Source organism: Haemaphysalis longicornis, unplaced genomic scaffold, assembly GCF_048455015.1.
Source record: "Haemaphysalis longicornis isolate Haplotype H1 unplaced genomic scaffold, Haemaphysalis longicornis Haplotype H1 scaffold_1, whole genome shotgun sequence".
NCBI lineage: Eukaryota > Metazoa > Arthropoda > Arachnida > Ixodida > Ixodidae > Haemaphysalis > Haemaphysalis longicornis.
Genome location: NW_027526203.1, coordinates 447,724,360 through 447,750,610, shown reverse-complemented (window position 1 = coordinate 447,750,610; position 26,251 = coordinate 447,724,360). Strand labels below are relative to the sequence as shown.

Genomic DNA, 26,251 nt, shown 5'->3' with positions numbered 1-26,251 from the left:
TTATTTTTCTTTTTTTCCAAAATCGCATGAATCCCACTCCAGCCGTACCACGTGACGAAAAAATATTTCATTTCTGTTATCATGCAGACGACCGATAAAAAGACGCCTTTTTTTTTCCCCGCCAGTTTTCCAGAAAACATTACGGCGACCACCGAGTGTCTAAGCAGATGAACTGCTAACCGATCGGGGCTCTTCCCTTCTAGGCCATAATCCCGCCGTCGTCGTTGTTTCTGTCTGACTGCGCACGCGATGTTTGCGCCTCCCAGTAAGAGGAGCCGCGACAACTGAAGATTGCTGAGCTCGACACGGCGCCCGCACGAGGCACAACGCCCGCCCGACTGTGGGTCCAGAGTAGGCAAAGGCAAGAAAACACACCAAAGGAAAACAATTTGCCGGGTTTGCTGGGTATAATCTCGACAAAATAATCTCGACCATTCGTAAATTAGCTCGGCTATGCGGACCTTTACGCGCTAAATAGGCACAACAACACCAACCAGGAGGATGGAGCGCGCTAACCTTCTCTCGGTGACAAATACGGTAATAATGGTCTCTAGACTCTTGTTTTGATCCTAAGAGTGACTTTCGCCTTAGTGTCTCTTTAGCCATAAACAGCTTTGCTGTAAAAAAATTAAAGCCTGTGACAGAATCAGACGACATCTCAAATGCTAAAATAAAATATTGCATAGGTTAAGCAACATAATGGTGCTAAAAATAGTATAGCTTCGACAGATGTAATTCAGTATCTTTCTTGAGAAAGAAAGAGATACTATAGACCTTTCAAAATTGCCGGTAGACCCAGTATTGCTCGACCGGTGTTCGTATGCACCTGTAGACGTGTTTTCTAGCGAATGAAGCTGTTTTTGCGTTTTCGATAGGCTGTTTATGCCGTACAGCTTTGGCTTCTGTACCGGACAGCATGGTGCTGCGTACGGAGATAACCATAAACATTAATGGAATGGACACACGTCTCGAAAGAAAAAAAAAACGGATGCGGGAAGCCCCAGGGTTGTTGCTCGTACGCAACTATGCGGCACTCACGGTGGGGCCTAAGAAGAGTGCTGCTGCAATGTGTGTATTGCATTGTTTTCCTGCGGCCCCGGGTTTGAGGCTGCGTTGGTTACATACTGTCAATCGAAAAGATTTCACGCCAACAGAATCATGGCGTCCACGCTCCGAACACACTCCGAACGCAATCCCGTACCGATGCGCCGTCTCGGCTACGGAACAATGGAGTGAGTTGAGCGGGGTGCATTTTCCTGTTACTACTGAACGCCAGAAATTTTGTGCACCAGCAACACCGCCCCCCATTCACGTTGTACGTAATCATACGCATCCGAATACTTCAAGTTCTTCAAAGCCGGAGGTCACAGACTACATCTGCTGCTTGCACGCAGGGCCACTGCCGGATATCGGCCGTTCAGGAAGCAATTCCATCGGGATGGATGTACCTTTGACTTTCTAGATAACAGAAACCAGAAAACGCGAAAAAGTAATGCTTTCAAGCAGTACCGTGTTTTCAGAGGAACAAGAGTACACACAGGAAACCATTGCTGATGCTTTCCGCGACACGGCTTAATCTAATAATTATCCTGCGCGAGTAAGTAAACAAAGGACAAAATTCAGTAATGCAGGAGATGTTAGACTGTTTACAATGAGTAGCTGTAAGCCCGCAAAAAAAAAAAAAACGGTCCTGCTGCGCTAGTACAGCGTATACATATATACATACATTCAGTAAATACGTAAGCATTGAACGTTTACACCGAGCCATCGTATTCGATTTATTATGAACCTATTGACCACCGATTGATTTCCGGTTCGTTGACAACGAAAAATTAACAGCGACGATAACCTGTCCGTGAGAACAAAAATCAATTTGCTACTGCCGACGATCACCGTCAACACACTCAGAAGTAATTCCAACGATCCTATGAAACGCTCTATCATTTAGAAAAGCATACGTTCAGTCATTTCGTAGTCAACTCTGTCAGTCAGTGGCAGCGAGCACATGCGTGTCCGTGCAGATGTCTGCTCATGCTCGCTATAGCACCCCTTTTGCACCCCGATTGCACCCAAAATTACAGTAACAAAAATACCTAGACCCATTAGTGTATCGGCCGGGCAAAGCAACGTCGACACGTCGTGCTTGGCATGCCAAAAACAAGCAAGCGAAACATCACTAGCCGTATTTAAGTACTAGGTAGTTCGCAAGGTAAACAAGCGCAACTGTTTCACGTGTACGCCTAAAAGCAAAATAATAGCGATCGTTTCCCGTACAGCTTCGTATACGTGGCCAATGGAATATAAGCGTTTTAGGTAATAAAACGGTATGATTTACCGGTAAGGTCGACCAGTTCTTTGAGCCTAGCGGGTGTTGAAGGCGATGGAGTGCAGACGCCTGCAACATTCGACGCCATCCGCCGCTCGCCCTCGTCGCTCCCAAAATTCTGGCTCGGAACGCAGGTGGTATGTTGCAAGCAATACTTCAGCAGTGCACTACATATATACTGTACTAAGCTAGAAAACATTTAAAACCGATCGTTCTCCGTCCAGATGGTTGAAGTAGGGCGCGCAAGCTCGCAGGAACACAAGTCAGCGAAGGTGCTGCGACGGAGCTTCAGGAGTCCAAGATGGAAACGCGAAGGTGCAGACGCCAGGCGTTGCTAGCGGCGCGTTCGTCTCAGAACATGGCGGCCCCCATTCAAGCCTCATTGCAAACATTTTTACACTGGTACAACTTAAGAACTGAGTGAAACGGAAGCTAGTCGAGCTCTCACGAGCTTTTTCTTTCGGTGCTCGGTGCTTGTAAAAGTAGAAATAAACTGAATTGAATTGAATTGAACGACAACGAAGTTCCCCTGCGCCTTATCACCGCAGTAGGCTGCTCATCCACGCGGTGCAAACAGCGCGTTACTACGAGTATTTCTAATTTGGCACTCATCGATTGCGTGGTTTTTCGGTGTTAATATGCTTATAAACTATATAATCCTGCGACGACAAATAAAGTTGTTGAAAAAAAGCATACGGTGTAACCCATTAAACGCAATCTCCTTCCAGAACGCGCGGGAGAGTTGACGTCAGGGGTCCGTCTCTTCGGCGAAAGGATACACGTGAGCTATTGCCGTTCTTAATTGTGTGTATGTGGAATATGGTACTTCAATTGGTTTGCACCTCAGAGCTTCAATCAGCGCACTGTGAGGAAAAACAGTTACATTCATTTTGCACAATAACTTTGCGGTGAGAGCTCGGTAAATTGAGACAATTCATGCAGCCAGCACGAGCACATTGTGCCACTATGCGCACATGGCAACAGCGCAAGCGACAGGCAACCCATGGACCGGGTGGACGGGCAGGCGACCACGCAAGAGGCGCTGTTCTCGGCCGTTGACTGGGAGGGGCTGGCCTTATTCCGCTGGTTGACTGAGCACATCGTGGCGCGTTAGCGCCGGCTCATTTGGCACGGTCCACGATTACCTCTCATCGATCCGGGGTTGTGGCGATCCTTGCGTGCGGCCGCGGTGATAACTGGGCAAAATTATTTCCACGGAACCTTCCTGGTCCGCGAGCGAAGAGTGCCGCATTGTAGCAGCCGTGGGAAAGAGGGTAATAGAAATTGGTTAGGGCGCGCCAGAAAACAAAAGGGAACAGCCAAGTGAGGTCACTCGACGCCTAAGCAGTGCAGGCGATACACCTGGGGATTTCGGTGGTCGCAGGAGACGAGGGGCATGCGTCAGCAGGATGCATTAAAAACCCTGTAGGTGCATTGCAGAGACCTCCGACTGTTATCGCTCGCTACGTAAAGCAAACGGAAGCGAAAAATCACCATTACAGTGGCCTCAAGGTATGGTAAACTGTCCTTCGCGCGCCTTCGAAGCGCCAATAAAAAGCTTGAGAAAATGCTCACACTTTTTGCAGTTTTAGTGCATGCGAAGGAGGGAAACCGCGCAAAATGTGACGAGACAAGAGATCGAGAAAACAACAAAAACAGCGCTGTGTCTGTCGTCTTTTTCGACTCCTGTCTCGTCGAATTTCGCACTGGTCCGCTCCTTGACATAGCCTTAAGATCAAGACTTACTTTGACGTGATCTTGTCCTTTGTCCGTAGCACCTTGTATTATTCATTGTGTTTCTTTCTTCCTTTTCTGTTTATTTATTGTACGCATGCATATATATATATATATATATATATATATATATATATATATATATATATATATATATTAGAGAGAGAGACAGAGAGAGAGAGAGAGAGAGAGAGAGAAAGAAAGAAAGGTAGGTATACTCGGTGACAACTTAAGAACGGCACCGGAAGTTGCCGCTGTGGCTTAGCACCGTAGCCGGATGTTTCTCCGCGCGGCGCAAGTAGGGCGTTACCGGGAATATTTTGAACATGGCGTGAGCCGTTTCCGTGATTTTTTGGACTTAATATGCTAATACACGACTCCAGTGACGACAAACAAACTGCTTGAGACAATGCAGACGATATCATGGATTCATAGCAAACCCCTTTCAAAACGCGCGCGCACTGACGCCACGGGTCCGGTGCTTTGGCGGAGTGATACACTACATGAGGTGGTGCCGTTCTTGAGTTGTAACCGAGTATAGGTAGGTAGGCAGTCTAGAACGCCAAAGGAGGCATAGGGGTGTTAGTGGCATCTTTTTTTACAATGGTTAGTGAAGTTGCCATTTTAAATATACGTAAGAAAGAAAGAAAGGAAAACACGCGCCCAGAGTGGGGACCGAACCCACGCCTTTCGATTTGATCTCGAATGCCTTATTAATTCGACTATCTGGGCAACTGTGCTCTCCTTAACTTTCTGGGGTATTTATATTTACTGGAACTGTATCTGACGCTTCAGGGTGGTAGCCAGCACCACTCTGACTATACGGAGAGAAGGAGACCTTCTTTATATATATATATATATATATATATATATATATATATATATATATATATATATATATATATATATATATATATATATAGCGAATCAGAATAGGAAATGAGGGGCTCGTAGAAATAACAGAGAAATAAGGGTTGGCAGTAGGTCATTGAAACAGATAAAGAATTTAGAAAGAAAGAAAGAAAGCGGAGAAAAAATGCCCGCCAGGTGGGATCCGAACCCACGACCCCCAGAATACCGGTCTGGTGCGATTCCCCCCCCCCCCCCCCCCCCCGCTTTCTGGGGTATTTATGTCGATGTAATTTTTTCCTGTGCTTGGGGGTGGTAGCCAGCGCCCCTCTGACTTCCCGGGTTGAAGGGGACCTTCTTTTTAATCCCCGCGCCGTGACTCCAGTGTCTACGACATGTCGAGAGTGGTCAACCAGCGTTGAACCCTCTTAAGCTCCATATGGCACCAAGACTGCCAGAACAGAGGCCCTCGCTATGCATGTAGCGAATCAGAATAGGAAATGAGGGTTGGCAGTCAAGAAAACCTCGGAAAGCAAAGGGGAGGTTGTGGGAGGTCATTGAAACAGATAAAGAATTTGGAAAGAAAGAAAGAAAGCGGAGAAAAAATGCCCGCCAGGTGGGATCCGAACCCACGACCTCCAGAATACCGGTCTGGTTCGATAATCACTACGCTACCGGCGGGGCGATTCCCCCCCCCCCCCCCCCCCCCCGCTTTCTGGGGTATTTATGTCGACGTAATTTTGTCCTGTGCTTGGGGGTGGTAGCCCCGAGGGGGTGGTAGCCCCCTTCACCCCGAGAAGTCAGAGTGGCGCTGGCTACCGCCCCCAAGCACAGGAAAAAATTACATCGACATAAATACCCCAGAAAGCGGGGGGGGGGGGGGGGGGGAATCGCCCCGCCGGCAGCGTAGTGATTATCGCACCAGACGGTATTATGGAGGTCGTGGGTTCGGATCCCACCTGGCGGGCATTTTTTCTCCGCTTTCTTTCTTTCTTTCCAAATTCTTTATCTGTTTCAATGACCTACCACAACCTCCCCTTTGCTTTCCGAGGTTTCTGACTGCCAACCCTTATTTCTATGATATATATATATATATATATATATATATATATATATATATATATATATATATATATATATATATATATATATATATATGTCTATTTATTGTACACAAGCCTTCCTTTTTCTTTATTGTGCACTTTGTCACCATGTCTGGAAACCCCCATATATATTGTCACGTAACCAAAGACGACGCAGCTGTCTTGGAGGGAAAAAAAAACAAGTTTATTGGAGCGAACTTGTGCTGCCCTAACAACTCAAATAATACACAGGCGGCAAAGCAGCAGTCAACGAAGTGACGAGCGCAGGTGAGTGTCGGCGAATCGAATAACCACGGCGTCTGCTCCGCGGGCATTTATCTTTGGGCGCGAGTGTTTCTCGAACCGTCGCATCACATTCAGAACACTGTAGATCAAAGAATATTATGCTATGCTGTTGGCGTTAGTTCCAAACACTCTCCCTATCAAAAGAGATAACACGTGCGGCATAAAAATAAAGAATGGAACACGCGCTTCACTTGGCACACAGATAACACAGACCGGCGCAGCCGGTCGGTAAAAACAAAACATAAATAAACAAACCCAATGCATGGTTCGCGGGAATATTAGTAACCTGTTATGTTCATGTGGCAATACTTATGATGTATTAGTTTGCTTGTGTTAAGTGCGATGCACTTTATAAGCGACCCTGAATCCGCCGTCATCCGCGCTCGATCCTCCTCCTCTCCACTAGCAACGGGCGAGGAGCGGAGAGGAGCGTCTGTAGCAACGGCGCAGCGACGTCACACCCCACGTGACCCGCGCGCGCTCCGCCTCCCGCGCCGTGGCTGCGCGCGCCCGCGCCGGCTCCCGCACCGCTCCTCGCGCCGTGACGTCACACTCCCACGTGACCGCGCGCTGGCGCCTTTGCGTCTGCTCCCCCTCTCCTCGCGCCGTGACGTCACATGTTCTGCAGCTGGCGCGCCGTGTACTCTACGCCGTGTACTCTCCGTGTACTCTCGGCGCAAGAAATGCATTCGCACTTCCTCACGATTCCCTTCGGGGAGGTGGGGGCAATTTTTTATATTTATGTTGTCTTCACTCATTTTGTACTGGTCTAAACCACTGAATCCTTAATCACATCGTTAACCCACGTATTAGATATAGGAGGTCCCACCGACAGTCGTCGACTTTGGGACCTCCTCCTGTAATGTTTTCATCGTGTATTTTTTTCTTTACGCTGGAATAAAATTTTATTCAATTCAATTCAATTCTCGCCGTGAACGAACCTGTGACACCCTCGTAATGCATGCCATGGCAATTAAGCCAAAGGCTGCACCTAACGAAGGCTGTACCTAAAGGAACTTCGGACACTCTTCTTGTTCAGGCGGAATATGCTCAGAAATGAATACTCAGTACATGTAGCGTAGAAATAAAACGAATTCAGTGTTTCGTCTCATTGCTTTACGCAGGAATTTTGATGTGTTCTATGTTGCGACTAAGATACGACGTTTCTCGCTTCTTTTGCAATTAAGATATGCAACATGAGGCTTATCCGAATGAAAGGGCAACGTATATAATTCATTACAACGTTTGGGGTGGGCCGGCCTACTTTTTCTGCTTCCATTACTCGTAAGCCCACTATTAAAATGTGAACCGTGTCCTTTGAAAAACGTCTATGCAAAAGTGTGCATAGAAGCAGATTCTGCGAGAACGGGTAATATCGCTTTGTACTGGTAATATCGCTTTGTACGATGTTAATAACATCGTCTAACCTCCCGCCTTTGTTAGGCCTGCGTCTGCTAAAGCGTTTGAGGGGCATTATACTGACACTGTCCCCGCTTCAGATATTAAGAAATAGAACCCGTTCAATCACTGTTCTTTAACGAGGCTCAAAATTATATAGCATTTATTTGCGAACGTAATTGTTAGGATCGAAACAAGGTTTTCGAGATTCCCATCTTTCGCGCCGAGAGGATGTTGGCGCGCTCGCTCAGTGTTTTTGAAGAGGCACTAAAAGCGAAAGTCACACTAAGGACTGAAAAAAAAAAAGATTCTCGAGACCGTTATTCCAGTATTTATCACCGAGAGGAGGTTAGCGCGCTTCATCGTCCTGTGTTGTGCATATTTAGAGCGTAAAGGTCCGCATAGCCGAGCTAATTCACGAATGGTCGAGATTATTTTGCCGAGATTATACCCAGCAAACTCGGCCAATTGTTTTCCTTTGGTGTGTTTTCTTGCCTTTGCCTACTCTGGCCCCACAGTCGGGCGGGCGTTTTGCCTCGTGCGGGCGCCGTGTCGAGCTCAGCAATCTTCGGTTGTCGCGGCTCCGCTTAAGGCGCAAACATCGCGTGCGCAGTCAGACAGAAACAACGACGACGGCGGGATTATGGCCTACAAGGGAAGAGCCCCGATCGGTTAGCAGTTCATCTGCCTAGATCCTTGGCGGTCGCCGTAATGCTTTCTGGAAAACTGTCGGGGAAAAAAAGGCGTCTTTTTATCGGTCGTCCGCATGATAACAGAAATGAAATATTTTTTCGTCACGTAGTATGGCTAGAGTGGGGTATATATGATTTTGGAAAAAAAAAAAGAAAAATAACGACGAGGATGGGATTCGAACCCACGCGGGCAGAGCCCAATGGATTAGCAGTCCATCGCCTTAACCTCTCGGCCACCTCGTCAGGACGTGCAGCGCAAGTGCGGCGCACGACGCCAGGCAGAGAGGCACGTGTGCTCCGTTGTCTTCTCTTCTAGCTGCAGCGCAGAGATACTTCCTTGCGGCACACTCATGATGAACACTGCGTAACAGCTGACAGGAGGTAGGATAGAACTGAGACGGTAACTGACAAATCTGCGCGCATCACATAAGATCTTCATTCTACTGAAACGATTTTGTTTTTGAAAATTTATCACACCATCTGTCGTTCACTGCCTCTTCATCCTCTGAAATTCCATCTCAACTTAGTGAACAGTAGCTCGAGGCTCACTGCGGAACTTGGATACCATGACGCCGAAGCGAACAGCAAACACTACCCAATTACCTTAGGCACCAGCCGTTTAATACGTTCTGCGCTTTTTCTTGTCATTACCCACATTTTCTTGCGTAGAAAGTGCGTTGTAAAATGGCATTTCCCTCACATCATCGCCCCGCCCCGTTGACCACCTCACGTCGGCGGCATGGCGACACACCGAGACGAACGCGAAGATAAATTTCATTAATTGCTAGCCGGTGTAATCTCTACAACCTAGGAGTGAACAAATTAAAATTCGAGAAAGTTCATGTAATTAGTGAACATCATAGTTTGGAAGACCGAGATGGCCGAGGAGTGGTCGTGAATGGCGCTTGGTGTTCTCTGTTCAGCCGCGTACCACAGGTAAACGAAAGCAACAAACTAAAGCTAAACAGTCAAATAGAACAGTACATGGGTGAAATGCCCGATGCAGCCCCCAAAAGGACTTCGACGAATTCCCTTCAGCGTCCCTTTTATCCAAAGGACTCGCCTTCCTTCCCTTCCACCCCCCACCTTCTTGCGCTGGCGAAATAGCCGCTACTCCGGCAATGCATTGCGAAGCGAAGAGAACACGCTGCACCTGCTGTCCAGTTATCTCGCTCTCTACGGCGGGAGTTAACAGCGCCTGGATTGCCCGAACTCACTTCTTACGGGAGAGAAAATAACAAATTAATGCACTACATCAGTTGTGCGCGGAGCATAGTCTGTGCTATATTTAAAAGGAAAATGGCCTTTCTCTTTTAAGCCGGGCCACGTTATCAGATCGACCAGAAAAAGTGACTTCGATTTGTCCGTGAATGGGATGATCGCATGTCCTTTGGTTGGTATTATCAGGTAAGAGGATCAAAATAAAAGATCGTAACTTCGGGCCCAAGAAACTGATTTCTAGTGTCCTTGACGTTTCACGGGTGGAGTTTAGGTCCATTCTGTGCTCTCTTTCAATTTACCACTGGAATCGCTACAAGGTGGTGATTGAGACATGACACGTTCTTAAGCTGTATACGCTGCTGCATATAACATTGGAAAAAGTTGACGTTGACCTCACGACCACCTGCTTCTGCGAGGACCATGGAGCTTCGGCGGCGCCACGAAATGCTGATCGGTAATACCCTAAGAACGTTTCACATTAAATAGTAGATAATTTAGTTGCGAGTACAATTCCGTCATTTCTTTGGACGCTGATTACGTGCTAGGGAATTATGGCCTTGTCAAACCTAGCGCACCTATTGAGTAAGACAGCAATCCTATTAGCAAGAAAACACGTGGGTGTGGAGAAGCACACTGAATGAGACGTACGGAGCGCCAAAAAGGTATTGTGTGAATCCGTATGGCAGAATGAACTACGTCGGCCAAGAGGGAAGGTACTCGAACGACCGGCCTCGAGGGGATAACAACTTTAGGCGCGTGAGACCGAACAGCTGGCTCTGCATTGACGCAAGCGGGCAGGACTTCTAAGCAGGCATGCACAGTTCAATGTGGGCCTACCAACTGCCGGCGAGACAGGGTGCCATCCAGTTAATATCGGTTTTGCGAAAGGTGGAGTACTGAGCCATACTCTGTTAGGTATTACGCTCATTGGGTGGTCGGACAAAATGCCTGAATTTCTCTGTGCCACTGTGTACGCTCATGATGTCCGCATCTTGCCTATTGGTGTAACTAGACCACAGTTGCGTCCTAAATGCACACAACAGCTTACAGCAAGCTGCGACAACGACGTTCAGGGACTTGTGCTGTCACGGTCTGAGTCTAGCTCCGACAAGATGCACGCTTCTCGAGTTCAGCAGAAGGTCAATGCTCAATACCCCTCCGCTACTAGCTGACGGAACTTTAATACATTACGTTACGACCCATAAATTTCTGGGGGTCGGAGTGTACCGCCGGCTGTTGTGAACGGAACATATCACCCCGCTGGTGACTAAACTTACAAGCTTTGTGCCCGTTCTTCGTTTATAGAGGCGGGAATGAGACGGGGCCGTTCCGTGAGCGCTCTTCCCTATGGGGTTCTTTTTTTCTTGGGGGTGAGGCGGGGATTACCTTTGTTCCAGCCTGCCGGTCATTCCGCATTTTCACGCCTAACGCCGACACCACTGGTCTGTTAGCACAGGCCGTAAGAATATGCTTGTGCCTACCGGAATGTATCTCCACTGTGGGTACCGTTGCCGAGACACGTGTCTATCCGGTGGATGCACTTCTCTTGTGCGAACCTCTTCGTACCTACTTCCGGTGTCTGACGACATGCACACCGTCCCATGTCGAGTCTTCCACGCATGTTCCATAAGTTGTTATGTAATAGCCATTTCATGTTTTGGACAGAAAATTCCTCAGGTTGCGTCCCGATGGTGGTCTCCTCAAATCATCCGTGGGTGCTATCAAAACCATCAATCTGCCTTCCTATATCGGGAACTGTCAAGAACTCTAGTTTTGTACTCAACGGCTTTCAAACAATTGATTCTAGATTTCTTCAAAACACATAGGCCTAAACAATGCATGTATATGTCTATGGCTCTGTGAATGAGTCCAGGGCCACTGCGGCTGTGGTAATTTTAAGACCGCATTTACTTCAGAACTTCCATTACACTGACCTTTATTGAACAAAACTCCTCCGCCAAAAATTACGGAGCAAGATGGAAGTGCATTCACCCGGACGCTCTGACTGAGATTTAAAGAAAGAATTAGAAAAGATTATCTTGAAAACTGAACGTACACGTGACCGGTTACGGAGCTTTTATAGCTGGCTATTGGGAGGCTTAGTTGATCTTTAGGAAAAACAATACACAATACATGTTGCCATTGAAGGTGAGGACAACGGACAGGACACACGTTCACTTCCAGATGTCTGCATTTATCAAAATATAAATCAAGCTATACATCAACTAAGCACCACGGCGAAAGCTGCCCCAACAGGTTCAGTTACTTCTACCGTAAAACCGCCAGTTATTTTAAAGAATGTTAGCCTTAGCGCTGTCATTTGCGGCACTTGCCTTGACGTGGAGACTTCCAGCTGTTCTGAGCGGCGGGCTTCAGGAACGTTTCCGTCCACGCGGGCTACGTCTGAGGGCAGAGTTTCGATGGGTCGACCGGGGCGGTCCTTCAGACGAGGACGACAGCTCGACCCCACCTCAGTGTCGTGCCTATTCTTCTTCTTTGTCGTACAGACTCGTTCTGGATAAGCCCGGCTTCCTGGTGACGCTTACAGAGGTGATGGTGGTTGGAGGGCCGCCAGAGCTTCAACTTCCGGAAGCGCACCGTCAGCGGATATGGCAGTCCCGACGGGCGGCAGGGGATCGGCCATTAGAACGATGGACTTGGACCACGTTGCTGTTGTGAGCTGCTGCTGCTCATACACATAAGTGAGCGGCTGCGACAAATCTGCGCTAGCAAATCTGCGCTAGCAAATCTGCGAGGCGGATGCGGAGCATCTGGGGTATCTTCTCTGGAGCCCTGGCCCGGCTCGGGTCGGCCCGGCCTCGAGGACGAGGTTTAGCCATTGACATCCAGGTTGTTGGCTCCGACCAGAATATGAAAGAGCGATTTCTGGTCTACTTCAGAAGCACCGGTTCCCAGGCCGGGGCAGCGCCGTGCTCCTGACCGTTCATGGCAATCGGCGGTGGCCATTCCTTTGCGTTATTGGCGGCTGGCATGTCTCTGCGGTGCTCCGTTGTCCAGGCGAGCCCCTTCTCGAGGATGAACGCCTTGACGTTAAGCAAATGCCGAAGTTCGCCGACCCCGCGGTGCCCCATAAGTCTTCGGGATTGTCACCGACACCTTAGAGACCTCTGCCTGAAGCTTCGCAGTCGGCATTTCTCCTAGAAAGATAAATAAATAAATAAATAAATAAATAAATAAATAAATAAATAAATAAATAAATAAATAAATAAATAAATAAATAAATAAATAACCTATTCCATAATAATCTATAAAGATCCATTGGTGGAGCTTTTAAAGTGCGTGAGCATATCGTATACCTACGCTGAAAATAGCGCCGGTGAGAGACGGGCCCTGCTAGGTCCCTGAGCAAATCGCTTATTTTTGCGGACCGGTGCTGCCTGTCTATCTCTGCCCTAGTGGGGAGCACGCGGTAAGGCTAGCCACTGAGGAAGGGAAGGACAGAGCAACAGGAGACGCGATTCAACCTGCGCCTTTTTGGCTACGTCACCCGCTGCACGCACGCACGAAAGCAGCTCTCGCCAAGCGCTCTCTAAGCTCCTTCTTCGTTCTCTGCTTAAGCTCGCTCAGTTACAGAGCGACGGGTATCGACACGAAAATATTTCCCATACGCCTTATCTATAGCACTCACGCAATAATAATAGCAAAACACTCTTAAGATGAGAATTATAACAGCAATAATTGCAGCCTCCTTCATATTCCTTCATCGTCTTTGTGGAGCGTAACGGGTTCCGATTCCTTCCCCATGTTCCCCAGGATTACCCCGTATATCGCTTCGTCTGGTGAGGGCATCTACAGGAAACACATTTTATTATTGCCTACTTAGAAGGGGCGCGGGAGGAGTAGTATAGTCAAGCGCATAAACGGAATATTTCTTGCATCTTTTTTCATTTCTCTTTTCTTTGCCTGTGCTGGCCTCGCAGCCAACTGACGGGCTACTCGTTTTGTGCAGTTGAAAGCCATCGCCGCCTATCTCATCTCCGCTTTCCTCACATCATCCAGGATATTACGAAAATAATAGGTAAAACAGATAAAATGGTGAAGTCGTGACAGCAGCTTCCACCGCAGATCCCTACGCAGATCACCAGTCCACCTCCTTAGCATAACGGTTACCTCATACTTTTTTTAAAGATACGGGGGGGGGGGGGGGTGCGCCCTCTTGTTTAATTTCTTGTCTACATGGCACTAGAAATTAGTGCTGTTTGGTCTGGCGGTATGGTCATTCACAGGTATACATACATTCATTCGAAAAAAAAAAGAAAAATTACGACGAGGATGGGATTCGAACCCACGCGGGCAGAGCCCAATGGATTAGCAGTCCATCGCCTTAACCTCTCGGCCACCTCGTCTTTTTTTTTTTTTTTTTTTCTGAAACAATAACTTTATTTACACATAAATATACACGTCATGCCGAGTGTTACACCTGGTTCAGGAGCAGCTCTGACAGTGGATGTGTCGGTTACATGTTTGGCGGGTAAGATGACAACGAACGTGAAACCAGGAGAAGCAAAAAAAAGGGGCAAACAGACACGAAACAAAAATAGGAGGACAATGAGAAACAGCAGCACAGGCTCTACAAAAACAAAGGCTAAAGGAATTGTGTGTGTCCTATGGCTGGTGCTATCTTTCCTGTTTCTCAAAAGAGGACTTGGTCAACGTAGATACGCTGGCCCGTTGAACGCTCCAGGCCCCCCCCCCCCCTTTTTTTTTTTTAATGGCTTAGGCGTTTCCCTGCCTGCGCCTTTCCTCATTTGTTTTGTAGCGCTTCAGCGCATGGCTGCCTCGGGCGAGCTTCCTTCGCAGTTCCAGGTCGCAGTCAGATGTGCCCAATGCGCTGACCGTCCATTGGACCTCCCGCAGAAAGTGTCGCCATGCGGGTTGTGGGTGGAGGGCGCACTCCACTGCATCTACCCTCGCTTTCCAGAGGGAGTGAAGTCCGATGGCTAGGACACAATCACGGAAAGCGGGGTGCTCTGTGTCCACACACAGGAACTTGAGGCCCGGCCAAGTGACGTTCCACGATGTTCTGAAGCACGCTTGTATTTCGTGCCAGAAATACATCGCCGTGTTGCAGTCAAGGAATGCATGTTCTGCGGTTTCCGGTTTGCCACACAGGAGGCATCCGGCGCCCCAGGGGAGGAAGAAGCCCCGCTCCTGCTGACGCGCCATGACTGGCAACACTGCCGCGTGGAAACGGAAGAAAAAATCTTTTGTGCCGACTGGGATGGGGGATTGCCTGACTCGCTTGAGAACATCGCCTCCACCCTGAGGGACCGGTGGCTGACGGTACAGGGGTGGTGGCAGTGTCTGAGCAACTAGGTCCCAGTATAACTTTCGCGGCTTCACAGCGAGCAGGTATTCCCAAGAAAAACGCGTCTGAAGTGAAGCCACCGCGCTCGCTATCTCCCTGTAGAACCCGGTGGTGCGAGAGCCGTGATCGACAGGCGCTGATGTGGCAAGCCACGGCCGTAAGTGAAAGGAGCCTATGCATTGGATGGCCGCCTGAAGAAACGGGTCGACCTGGTCGCGGAAGAAAAGGAAGCGCTGGACTACGAGCTTGAGTTCTGCGTTTATCAGTCCAATGCCACCCCCCTCCACGCTCCAGAAGAGATTGGTGCGGCGCATGGGCTCGTATTGCGACCGCCAAACGAACACTGCCCACGACCGGTGTAGCCTCTGTATCGAGCCGGCATCGATGGTGGTAATGCGCGCTGCGTACAGAATTGCGGGGTAGGCTACCATGTTGCACAAGAGGGACCTTGCATAAATTGATATGTTACGGTTCCTCCAGGGGTGAAGCTTCCATTCGGCCGCGTCAACTTTTGATTTCCATCTAGGCGCCACCGCCTGGCCCACTCCGATCTTTACCCCTAGATATGTCTCAACGCGGTCCGACCACCGCATGTTGAAACACTTGCGCGGCTTTCTTTCCCAGCACCCCAACCAGGCTCCCTCGGATTTTTCAAGGTTCAGCTCTGCACCGGAGAAACCGCAGAACTGATGTGCCAGTCGGAGTACTTCTCCGGCTTGGGCAGCTGTTGTGCAGATAAGGGCAACGTCGTCGGCATATGCCAACACTCGGAGTTCCCGTCCGCCCATAACGAGTCCTTCGATTTTGGTGGACGCAGCAACCATGCGACACAGCGGCTCCAGGTAAAGAGCAAAAAGTAGTGGAGACATTGGACAGCCTTGGCGGACAGAGTTTTGTACCATGATGGGGGTTCCTACTTGCCCATTAACGATTATGCTCGTCGTGATTTGAGTGTAGCATATCTGGATCCACTCCAACATGGTGTCTCCTACTCCGCAGTGCCTGAGGAGTGTGAACAGGAAAGGCCGCTGTACCCTGTCGAATGCCTTCCTAAGGTCGAGCTGTAGCACAGCCAGTGGTCTTAACCCTAGCTCTCCCGCCTCACAAGCGGTCCTCATCCAGTGAAGGTTGGAATTTATTGTTCGCCCTTTGAAGCCGCAAGTCTGGTGTGGGCCCACCACCGTACTAAGGGCCGTTTCGAGTCGATGAGCCAGTATCCGAGCCAGGATTTTGTAGTCTGACGACAAAAGGGAAATCGGGCGGAAATCGGATGTGCTTGGAATTGGACCGGATTGTGGTGTTTTCGGCAGGAGGACCAGGTGGCTATTTCGCATGGAAGGAGGAAGTAGCTTTTTGTGCATTGTGTCCTCGAAAACTGAAGCGAGTATTGGACTTAACCATTTTTGAAAAGTCATGTAAAATTCTGAAACTATCCCGTCTGGACCTGGGGACTTGTTTCTGGGTAGCTGTTTGATTACGGATTCTACCTCCGCTGCAGTTATTGGAGAGTTAATTAATTCTCTCAAATCCTCCGATACCTTTGGGAGCTCACTCAGAACTTCCTCGGGCACGGGGTCTAATCCAATCTGCAAATTAAACAGGCTGGAGTAAAAGTCCTCAAAGGCGCTTGCCACTTCACGCGGTCCCCGCGCGAGCTGCCCTTGGTGTTGAACCTCGGTGATGTTTTTCCGGGTAGCGTTCTCTCTCTCGAGCGTGCGGAAGATTTTCGAGGGCTGTGCCTCCTGCTCAACTCTCTGCTCCCTGCTGCGGACCAAGGCACCCCAGTAGCGTTGTTCCAGTTCATTGAAAAGCTCTTTTTTAGTTACGCGGATGTCCTCGCGAAATTCCCCAGGCCTCTCTTCATCCGCCTCGATGAGGTCTCGGAGCGTTGACATGAGGCGGTTTTGGGTAGCTCTACCACGCGCAGCCTCTCGCCTGCCTATGGTAGTTGCAACTTCTTTTATTTTAGTTTTGAAAGATTCCCACTCGCTGGACCCTATCGTGCGGGTTCCCAAGCATTTTATTTCTTCCCGCACGCGTTCTACGAATTCTGGGTTTTGCATGATGGATGCGTTCATTATCCAACGCGGATTTAGTTTGCCATGCTTTTGGTTTACATCGTACCCAATTTCACATGTCACTAAGCCGTGGTCAGACAGTGGGACGGGTGTCATGGCGTAGTCTTGTATTCGTGAAAGTAAGTCTCCTGAGACATAAAACCGGTCCAGCCGGGCCTGAGACACACCACTCCATCTGGTGTATCGTGGGGTGGCCCACTTCCGTCCCGAGGCCGCGTCGGTCAGGTCACAGTCACGAACTACTGACTTTAAAATTCGCGACGAGGCATCGGTGCTGCTGCACCCACCTGCTCTGTCACTTTTTTCCGTCACACAATTAAAGTCACCGCCAAATATCACCGTGCATGGGACATTCAAAAGAGGGCGGGTGGCGGTGAAGAGCTCACTTCGTGATGGTGGGTCATTGGGAGCGTACATGCACAGGAAACGGGTGAGTTCCCCTCCCACAAATGCGTCCACTAGGCTGAAGCGGCCATCTATGCCCAATTCGCAGTCCACGATTTTGACCGAATCATTTTTCCTAACGAGAATGGCTGCGCCGCCTGCTCGGGTCTCGGTCAGGGTGTGAAAACACCAGAACTGATTGCCGAACAGGCGTACAAAATTTTTTGCATCGTCTGGGTTTCCGATTTTTGTTTCCTGAAGAAAGGCTACATCAATTTTTTCCTGATTCAGAAGTTCTAATAGCCAAAGTCTCCGTTTAGCGGAGACAAGGCTGACTACGTTAAGCGTGGCTAGTTTTAAAAAGGTTTGGGGGAGGCTCATTGTGGGAAAGGCGCTCACCTCGACTGCTTTTATCTCGGTTTCTCGGGGTTCCTCGACCCGCTTTCTCCCTGGCCGGTGTTGTTTCCAGCCCTGCCGCGAGCCTTTCGGCGCGTCACAATTGGGCTTTCAGGTTCGGGACGAGCAGTGCGTCTCCGGTGCTCGACGCCAGACGTAGAGACGTGTGTTCTCCATTGTTTTCATTTCAATAGGGGCAGCGCGGAGATACCTTCTTGCGGCACACTCATAAAAACACTGCGTAACAGCTGACAGGGGGTAGGATAGAACTGAGACGCTGACAGACAAAGCTGCGCGCATCGCATAAGATGTTAATGCTGCTCATACGTATTTTTTTCCCCTCTGAGATCCATGAAAGCATGTTGAAACGCCACCTCAGCTTCATGAAGCGCGACCAAGCCTCACTGAGGTACTTGGACGCCGCTAATTTAAAGGGACACTGAAGTGAATTGCCACGAATGCCTAAATCATCGTATAATACCTTATTTATTTATTTATTTATTTATTTATTTATTTATTTATTTATTTATTTATTTATTTATTTATTTATTTATTTATTTATTTATTTATTTATTTATTTATTTATTTATTTATTTATTTATTTATTTATTTATTTATTTATTTATTTATTGGTTGATTGTAAGGTTTTAACGCTCCGACGCTACACACGCGATGAGGCGCGCCATAGTGGAGGGCTCCGGATAAATTCTGACCACCTGGGGATCCTTAACGTGCGCCGAAATCTCGAACACACGGGAGTTTTCGCTTTTCGCCTCCATCAGACAAGCAGCCTCCACGGCTGGGAATCGAGCCCGCGTCCTTGGGCTCAGCAGCACAACGCCTTATCCCCTGAGTTACCGCGACGGGTTCGCACAATACCTACCGCGCTTTTTCGTCCCATTACACGTATTTTCTTACGGGAAAGCGCAGAACGTATTACATGGCTTGCTCCTTATACGGATCGTCGTTCCCAGTTACACCGGGTTCTTTTTTGGGGCGATCCCTTGGTTACAGCCTGCCAGCCATTTCGCATTTTCGCATTAACGCCGGCACCCCTTGGAAGTTATGCAAGCAAGGACCCTGAGATTATTCCTGTGCCTACCAGAACGTACCTCCACTGTGGGTACAATTGTTGAGACACGTGTCTATCTGGTGGATGCACTGCTCTCGTGCAAAGCTCGTCGTGCCTACTTCCAGAGTCTGACCGGACATGCACACCGTCCCATTTCGTTTCTTTCAACTACGTGTTCCAGAAGCTGTTCTGAAGTAGCCGTTTCTTGTTTTGGATAGAAAATTATCTCGGATTTCGCCCCAACGGTGGTCTCCTGAAATCATCTGCGGGTGCTATAAAAACTACCAATCCACCTTTCTATATCGGGAACTCTCAAGAACGCTAGTTTTTCCTCAACTACTCTAAAGGAAACAGTTATATGCCAATGGCTCTGTGACTCCATTAAGGTCAACCGAGGTTGTGGTAATTTTAAGACGACACTGGGTTCCGAACTTCCATTACACTAACAACTAAATTGTCCTAAAACTTACGGAGCAAAATCGCAGCGCATACCCGTTGATGGTGCATATCAAATGGCAGAAGGGGTCAGGACAGATTTGCCTTGAGAACGGAATGTTCACGGGCAGAGGTCAGCGGACGAACTCCCTACCGCATTCCCCCCTTTGTTTTCCGAGGTTTTCTTGACTGGCAATCCTTATTCTATATATATATATATATATATATATATATATATATATATATATATATATATATATATATATATATATATATATATATATATATATATATATATATATATATATATATATATATATATTCTTGACTGCCAATCCTTATTCTATATATATATCTATATCACAAACGGAGGTTTCATTTCAAGCGGGGTTGTCTTCTGTCGCTATTGCTGTTCATGCGGTACATGACAACACTAGAAAGAAAGCTTGAAGACCGTAAAATAGGTTACAATCTGTGTTATAGCCGCAAAGGACAGGAAGTTGAACAACATATCCCGGGACTGATACATACAGATGACATAGTACTACTAGCAGATAGCAGACTGTCTCCAACAGCTCAGATATATGCGGGGAAGAAGCCACTAAAATGGGGTTAGAGTTTAGCACAGCAAAATCTGGAGTTCTGGTTTTTAATGACGACGCCCGTAACGAATCGGTATTCGTCCAACAAGCAACAATACCGTACGTAACGAAATACAGATATCTGGGCATATGGATGAACGAATGTCAGGCCTATCTAAAAACTCATGAGGAGCATTTAAGAATGAAAAGAAAAAGAAATGCACCTATCATGAAGCACAGAGCACTTTGGGGGATATAACAAATATGAAGTAGTGAGAGGAATCTGGAAGGGCGTAATGGTACCGGCACTCACCTTTTCAAACGCAGTAGTGTGTGTCAAATCAGAGATTCAAATACGGCTAGAACTAACTCAGAGAGCGGTAGGTCGATTGGCATTAGAAGCACACAGTAAAACAACAAATAAGGCAGTGCAGCGAGACATGGGATAGGTTGTTTGCGGACAGAAACGATTATCCGCGAGCCGATGCAGGAAGAACTGTGCGCAGGTTGCGGCAGGGAGCCAGAAACCATGCGACATATTTTAACGGAGTGCAGAGGTATCCGTCCAGTCCTCAGTGAGGAAAGGCATCCAGCTTCAGGAAGCCCGTGGCTTTAAGGTTAACGGAAAAGTGAATTGGACAGCAGTAGAGGTTAGTAAAAGAAGGTTAGAATGTTGGTGGGAAAAGAGCAGAGAACAATCTGGGAAGACATGCGAACAATGAAGTCAGAGTAGCACAAAAATTCCATGAGGTTTTTGTTTTTTTAACACAAAAGTGTTTTATTCCGGAATTCACGAAGATTTCACTTACGTCATATCCGTCGCGGACGTGGCGCCAGTACAACGAAGCCAGCGGCCTGTAAAGGGTGTACCCCTGCACATAGAGTCTTCTTGCGAGGAAGCAACCCTTAGCAGTAAAGAGTACGTTATACTTGGGGTTGTTCGTTTTCGGATTTTATATTTTAACACGAAAGTGTTTTATGCCAGGATACACCAAGATTTCACTGACGTCATATCCGTAACGGAAATGACGCCAGTACATCTTTGCCGAAGCGACCCGCCAGCAGGACGTCACTCGCCAAACCCACCCACAAGACAGCCGCCGACCCTCAAATCATGCTCAGCTGCAGATTTCGCGGTAATTTTCACTTTCGTGTTTTACCGATTCCTATGACAGAGGAACCAACCACAGTTTTTTTATTAATATTATTTGGCGAGGTGATTGTACTGTGGCGTTACGACTAAGAGCGCTGTGCAACGTCACCCTATTACAAAGGGGAAGCCGCTAAGCATCATCATCATCATATTTAGGTGGTACACAGGACCATTGGATGCCGGCATACTCGGTTGGTGTTGTTGCCCATGAGCCAAACCAAAGTCCAGAGCTCTTCAAAAGGTTGACTTCAGCACCAGAAACTAATCCGAATGCGTGTGTCACAGATATAACTTTATCAATACTTGGTTTATCGCTACAGAATAAGGCCGAATCGTCAGCATAAGATTGATTGATTGTAGGGTTTAACGCGCCGACGCAACGCAGGCGATGAGGCGCGCCGTAGTGGAGGGCTCCGGATTAATTTTGACCACCTGGGGATCTTTATCGTGCGCCGAAATCTCGTACACACGGGCGTTTTTGCTTTTCGCCTCCATCAGAAAAGCGGCCGCCGCGGCCGGGAATCGAACCCGCGACCTCGTGCTCAGCAGCGCAACGCCTTAGCCACTGAGCCACCGCGGCGGGTCTCGTCAGCATAAGTCAGTAGTTTGAGTCCGGTTCCGAGCATATGAAAACTCCGAATGCTACTGCATTGGAACACACTCCGACATAAAGGCTCTAAGTAGAGTGCAAAAAATTGGCCGCGTATCTGCTCCTTTCGTTGCAAATGCCGTCAAAAGACGATAGTCTTTATCGGCTTTTGCGTAGTAAATGCCTCCCTTCGCTTTCCCGCTCACCTCTCATGTTGTTCCTCTTGCGTCGCGCTCCTCCCAAGGTAAATACGCCAAAGGTTTGCTTAAATCATTTTAAATTTCCCGCGTTCCACTGCTCCAAACCGGGTGACTCGATGCGAACGCTGCTGTACGGCGAAGACGCGCGTTAATCGAGGCGCCCTACTTCAGCGTTTATAGAACCGCGTTTCCCTACTCAACGTGCGTTGCAAGCAGAACGTGGAACCTACCTAGTGGAACCTTGCGTAACTGTTGCCGGTTGATTTTTTAAAATGGCCCCAGAAGCTAAGTGGCGCGGGCGACAGCAGGCGACGGCGGAGTGAATTCTTTTTCTGCAGTTGATGAATTATTTAATTTCGCAAATTCAAGCATGATTTTTTTATAAAGGAACACTGCAAATCTCACTTCTGTATTGATTTGTTGTCTCATATTTGCGTAATGTCTTGTTCTTCTTCAACAATGTTGACAATTATGAACATTCCACCGGACATAGACGGGTAGATTTAGCTGTGACTATATAAGACTATTGCGCAGGCATTGTTTTGCTTTGGCCGGGTGGCTGAATCGGGTCACAGACAGACATACAGACATACAGACAGACCAAAATTTCTGGGTTTAAGTAGCCCAAGAAAGACTATCGTCTTTAAAAGTAAAGGCGATAGCGGGCTACCTTGCTTTACTGAAGAATGTATAGGCACAGGCTTTGAAAGGTGACCATTAACAATTAGGCGGTTAGAGTAGTTACTATAACAGAGTCGTACTCCCTTGAAAACGACCGAACCAACGTTGGCCCGCTCTAACAAAGAAAACAAAAATGAGCGGGAAACACGATCAAACGCTTTTGAAAGATCTATCTGCAGGAATGCGAGCTGCTCATAGGAATATTTACAGAACTAAAGGGTTGTTCGAGCAATGTCCAAATTTGTCTGTATTGATCGGTCACGCGGTCCACGTGTTTGATGCTGGCCTATAAGTATGGACATGGCAAACTGCAGACGATTAGATAATATCATCACGAAAATTTTGTAGTCAAAATTCCTCAGAGGGATTTGTCTGCAGCTATCCATAGATCGCAATTTTTCACGGTCTTTACTTTTTGGAATTGGTACTCTATGGCTTTTCGTGAGTGACGGAAGAGAATTAACATCCAGACAGCATTCAGAAATTCCAAAAAGAATTGGACATAAAATAGACTTTAAAGCCTTATAAAACTCTCGGGGAAGTCCATCGAAGTCAGGGGTTTTGGAGACCGGAAGCTGATCGACTGCATTCTCTATCTCTTCTACGGTAATAGGGCCGCTTATAATGGAACTGTCGTCATCTGTCAATGGTTCTACTAGGGAGACAAAATGTCCCAAAATGTTACTATCAATGGTATCCAAGGCACCGCTGAATAGTTCCTTATAATAATTTTCCAATTCAGATGTAATCGCTTCCGGGCTAGTTAAGCGAACACCATTTGAATTTATATCCGGGATGAACTTAGTGGCAGCGTGGTGGCTCTCGTCAAGTAAAGCCTGGCGTGTCAGATCCTCACTATGCACAGCACGATTGTTCCCGGACCGAACACCTGCTCCACGATATCGGTGCGCATCAAACTCCTGAAGCTGACATTTTACGGAAGCAGTTTCTTCCGCACAAGTGCCAGATATTTTGCTTTCAATTTCATGGACGTTACACAGTCTTCTAAGTAATGCTTTTTCCTGGTGATGCTTGTAGAAAGTATTAATCGACCCACACTCAATCGCTATGCCCCGAACTTCCTGTTTGAACAGCTCCCATGCTGCAAGTAAAAGCAAGTGCATGGAAAGGCATGCCTGCAATGTTTCCCGCACACGGCCACAAAAGCCCTCCTTCCGTAAAAGAGACGAATGAAGTTTCCATCAGAGCTCATTGGGGTCTGAAAGTACAGCGACCACCTCCGCCCAGGCTCACAACGACAAGACAGTGATCCTAGAAAGGAATGGTTTCGACGCTACATACCGGATGGTAGGAAATGTAAATCCTGTCAAGCCGAGCATGGGAGAGCCCCTGAAAATGCGTGCATAAACAAACCGCTTTTCCCGGTAACCCCGTGTCCACTAGCCCAGAAGCAGCAATGACGGGTGACAAAATGTCAGCGCTCCTATCTTTGGATGATAGAGATTTGGTGCAATCATATGGTCCACAGACGCAATTAGTCAGTCATCCATTAATACAACAGCACGGTCACATTTCAAAAACTGATCCATATTCATGAAAACACTAGCTCGTTGGCCACTATCATTGAACGCATACACATTGAATATTCACCATGGTACACCGTACAGCAAGAAATCGCAACATATGAACGGTCCCTGTACATCTACCTGATATGTGAGGGCAGAGTACGGCCATTCTTTTTTTAGAAACAAGAGACAACCTGCCGACAGGCAAACTGAATGCGTGACAATTACCTCGTAATAAAAAAGGAAGGGCCGTAAAGCTCCTTCGATCACTTCAACACTACCGAGTTTTGTCTCTTGTACTGCAATGAAGTGCAAGTCAGATCGGGAAAGCAATCGGCGAAGTTGTATCTGCTTCTGCCCGGTACGTAAACCACTTATATTCAGTGTTGCGAAGCTTAATCTGTGGTAGATCACCACGGAGAGGATGGGAGTTTCACATGTCCATCAGAGGCTTCGTAGGGGTTTTGAATGTGTGGGGATAAAGTTAATCGCTGCTGCTGCTGCTGATATGAGGATGATTGGAATGGTTGTGATGGTGGTATTATGACGCTCCGTATGACGGGATTGGTAGGAGGTTAATCATTCGAACTGACCCCGGACCGTGTCGAGCGCGATCGGAACGCCTTCCCTTTTTCCCGGTCGCCTTCCGTCGTGGCTGCTGATCCTGAGACCTTGAAAGCCCACCCTCTGTGAAGTGCCCCACGGAAAAGGAAGCCCGGCGCTTTGGTACTCGGCTAAGGCGGCAGAGGTTTGAACTTTGAGACGTAGAAGGTGCGACTGCTTGCCCAGCAGATTCCCCGTTCGCCAGTACTTGTACATCCGTAACAGTAGTAGCAGCCGACTCTTCCGGCTCGTGCGAGGATTGGCACTCTGTAGTAGGTTGCACGATCCCTGGCACATTCTCCAAGGATGAAATAGACGCCTCTGATGTCACATGAGGCCCCACAGAGGAAGCAGTTACGTCCGGTGCAGCACGACTCCGGTGCCAGCTACCGTGTGTGCTCCATTGTTATCAATTCTATCTCCTGCCCGTATGAACTCTTATCTGGAACACCAACGATGAACACAGCGTAACAGATGAAAAGGAAGTAGGTAACTTAGATCCGAGGCCCTCCTGGGGCCCAGAGCTGCATGCATCGCGTGGAATCAGAGGCTTCTGACGTGTTTTGATTGGGTGGGAAGTTAATCACTGCTGCTGCTGCTGACATGAGGATGATTGTGATGATTAGAGACCGGAACTTTAGGCAAAATGCCTATTTTTTATTTGAGTCTGTATCGAGCCTATTTAACATATAAGCATGAACAAAGGGAAGGGGAGCATTTTAAGCAATAGTGGATTGTGCCTATACATGCCTATTTTGAGGTTCGTGCCTATATGTACAAGCTTTTAAGCGCCTATAAATGCCTTTTTTTTTGTGCTGTCGAGTACCGATTTTGCCTAAATCAGTCGTATATCTCGATGGAAAAATGGGAGACCTATTGTTGGACCGATGGGAATGCATGAGCATCTTGTCCCTCTCTATTGCTAACTTGAGGCTTGCTAACATTGCTAACATTGCTAATTCAGCGCAGACCTATGCGAAGCATTAGTCGCTGCTAACATCCCTTGAGCGAAGATCGAAAACAACACTTTCAAGAATTTCTTGCAAAAGTACTGCAAACAAAATGTACCATCAGAGTCGACTCTTCGCAAGGAGTACCTGCAACCACTGTACCAGACGACGCTACAAGAAATTAGAAGAGAAATCGGTGAATCCCACATATGGATTTCTGTGGACCAGACGACAGATGCGACCGGACGAGTACTCGGTCACTTTGTTGACGGAAAACTTGACGCAGAAGAGAAAACAACACCATTTCTGGTGTGCTCAAAAGAGCTAGAAAAAACTAACGGCGAGACCATCGCCCGCTTCGTGAACTCGTCCTTGAAGCTTCTGTACCCCTCCGGAGCCCACGACGACCGAGTACTGCTGCTCTACACAGATGTAACAGCTGATATGCATAAGGCTGGTGCATTTCTCAAGGTTTTTTTATCCAGAAATATTGCACGTCACTTGTCTTGCTCACGGGATTCATCGGGTGTGTGAAGAGATACGAAAGTCGTACAGTTCGGTCAACGAACTGATAGCTGCAGGGAAGGCGGTGTTCCTCAAGGCTCCTTCCCGAGTTCGTGCTTTCAGGGAGCAGTTGCCGGGTGTACATCTTCCACCGGAGCCTGT

The 26,251-nt window shown here is 47.9% G+C and overlaps 2 non-coding genes across 2 annotated transcripts; both read right to left on the bottom strand.

The window, feature by feature from the left end:
- Positions 1–8,548: 8,548 nt before the first annotated feature.
- Trnas-gcu (transfer RNA serine (anticodon GCU)) lies at positions 8,549–8,630 on the bottom strand. Its single transcript has one exon. It is a non-coding gene; the product is annotated as a tRNA-Ser (tRNA).
- Positions 8,631–13,893: 5,263 nt separating this feature from the next.
- Positions 13,894–13,975, bottom strand: Trnas-gcu (transfer RNA serine (anticodon GCU)). Its single transcript has one exon. It is a non-coding gene; the product is annotated as a tRNA-Ser (tRNA).
- Positions 13,976–26,251: the final 12,276 nt, after the last annotated feature.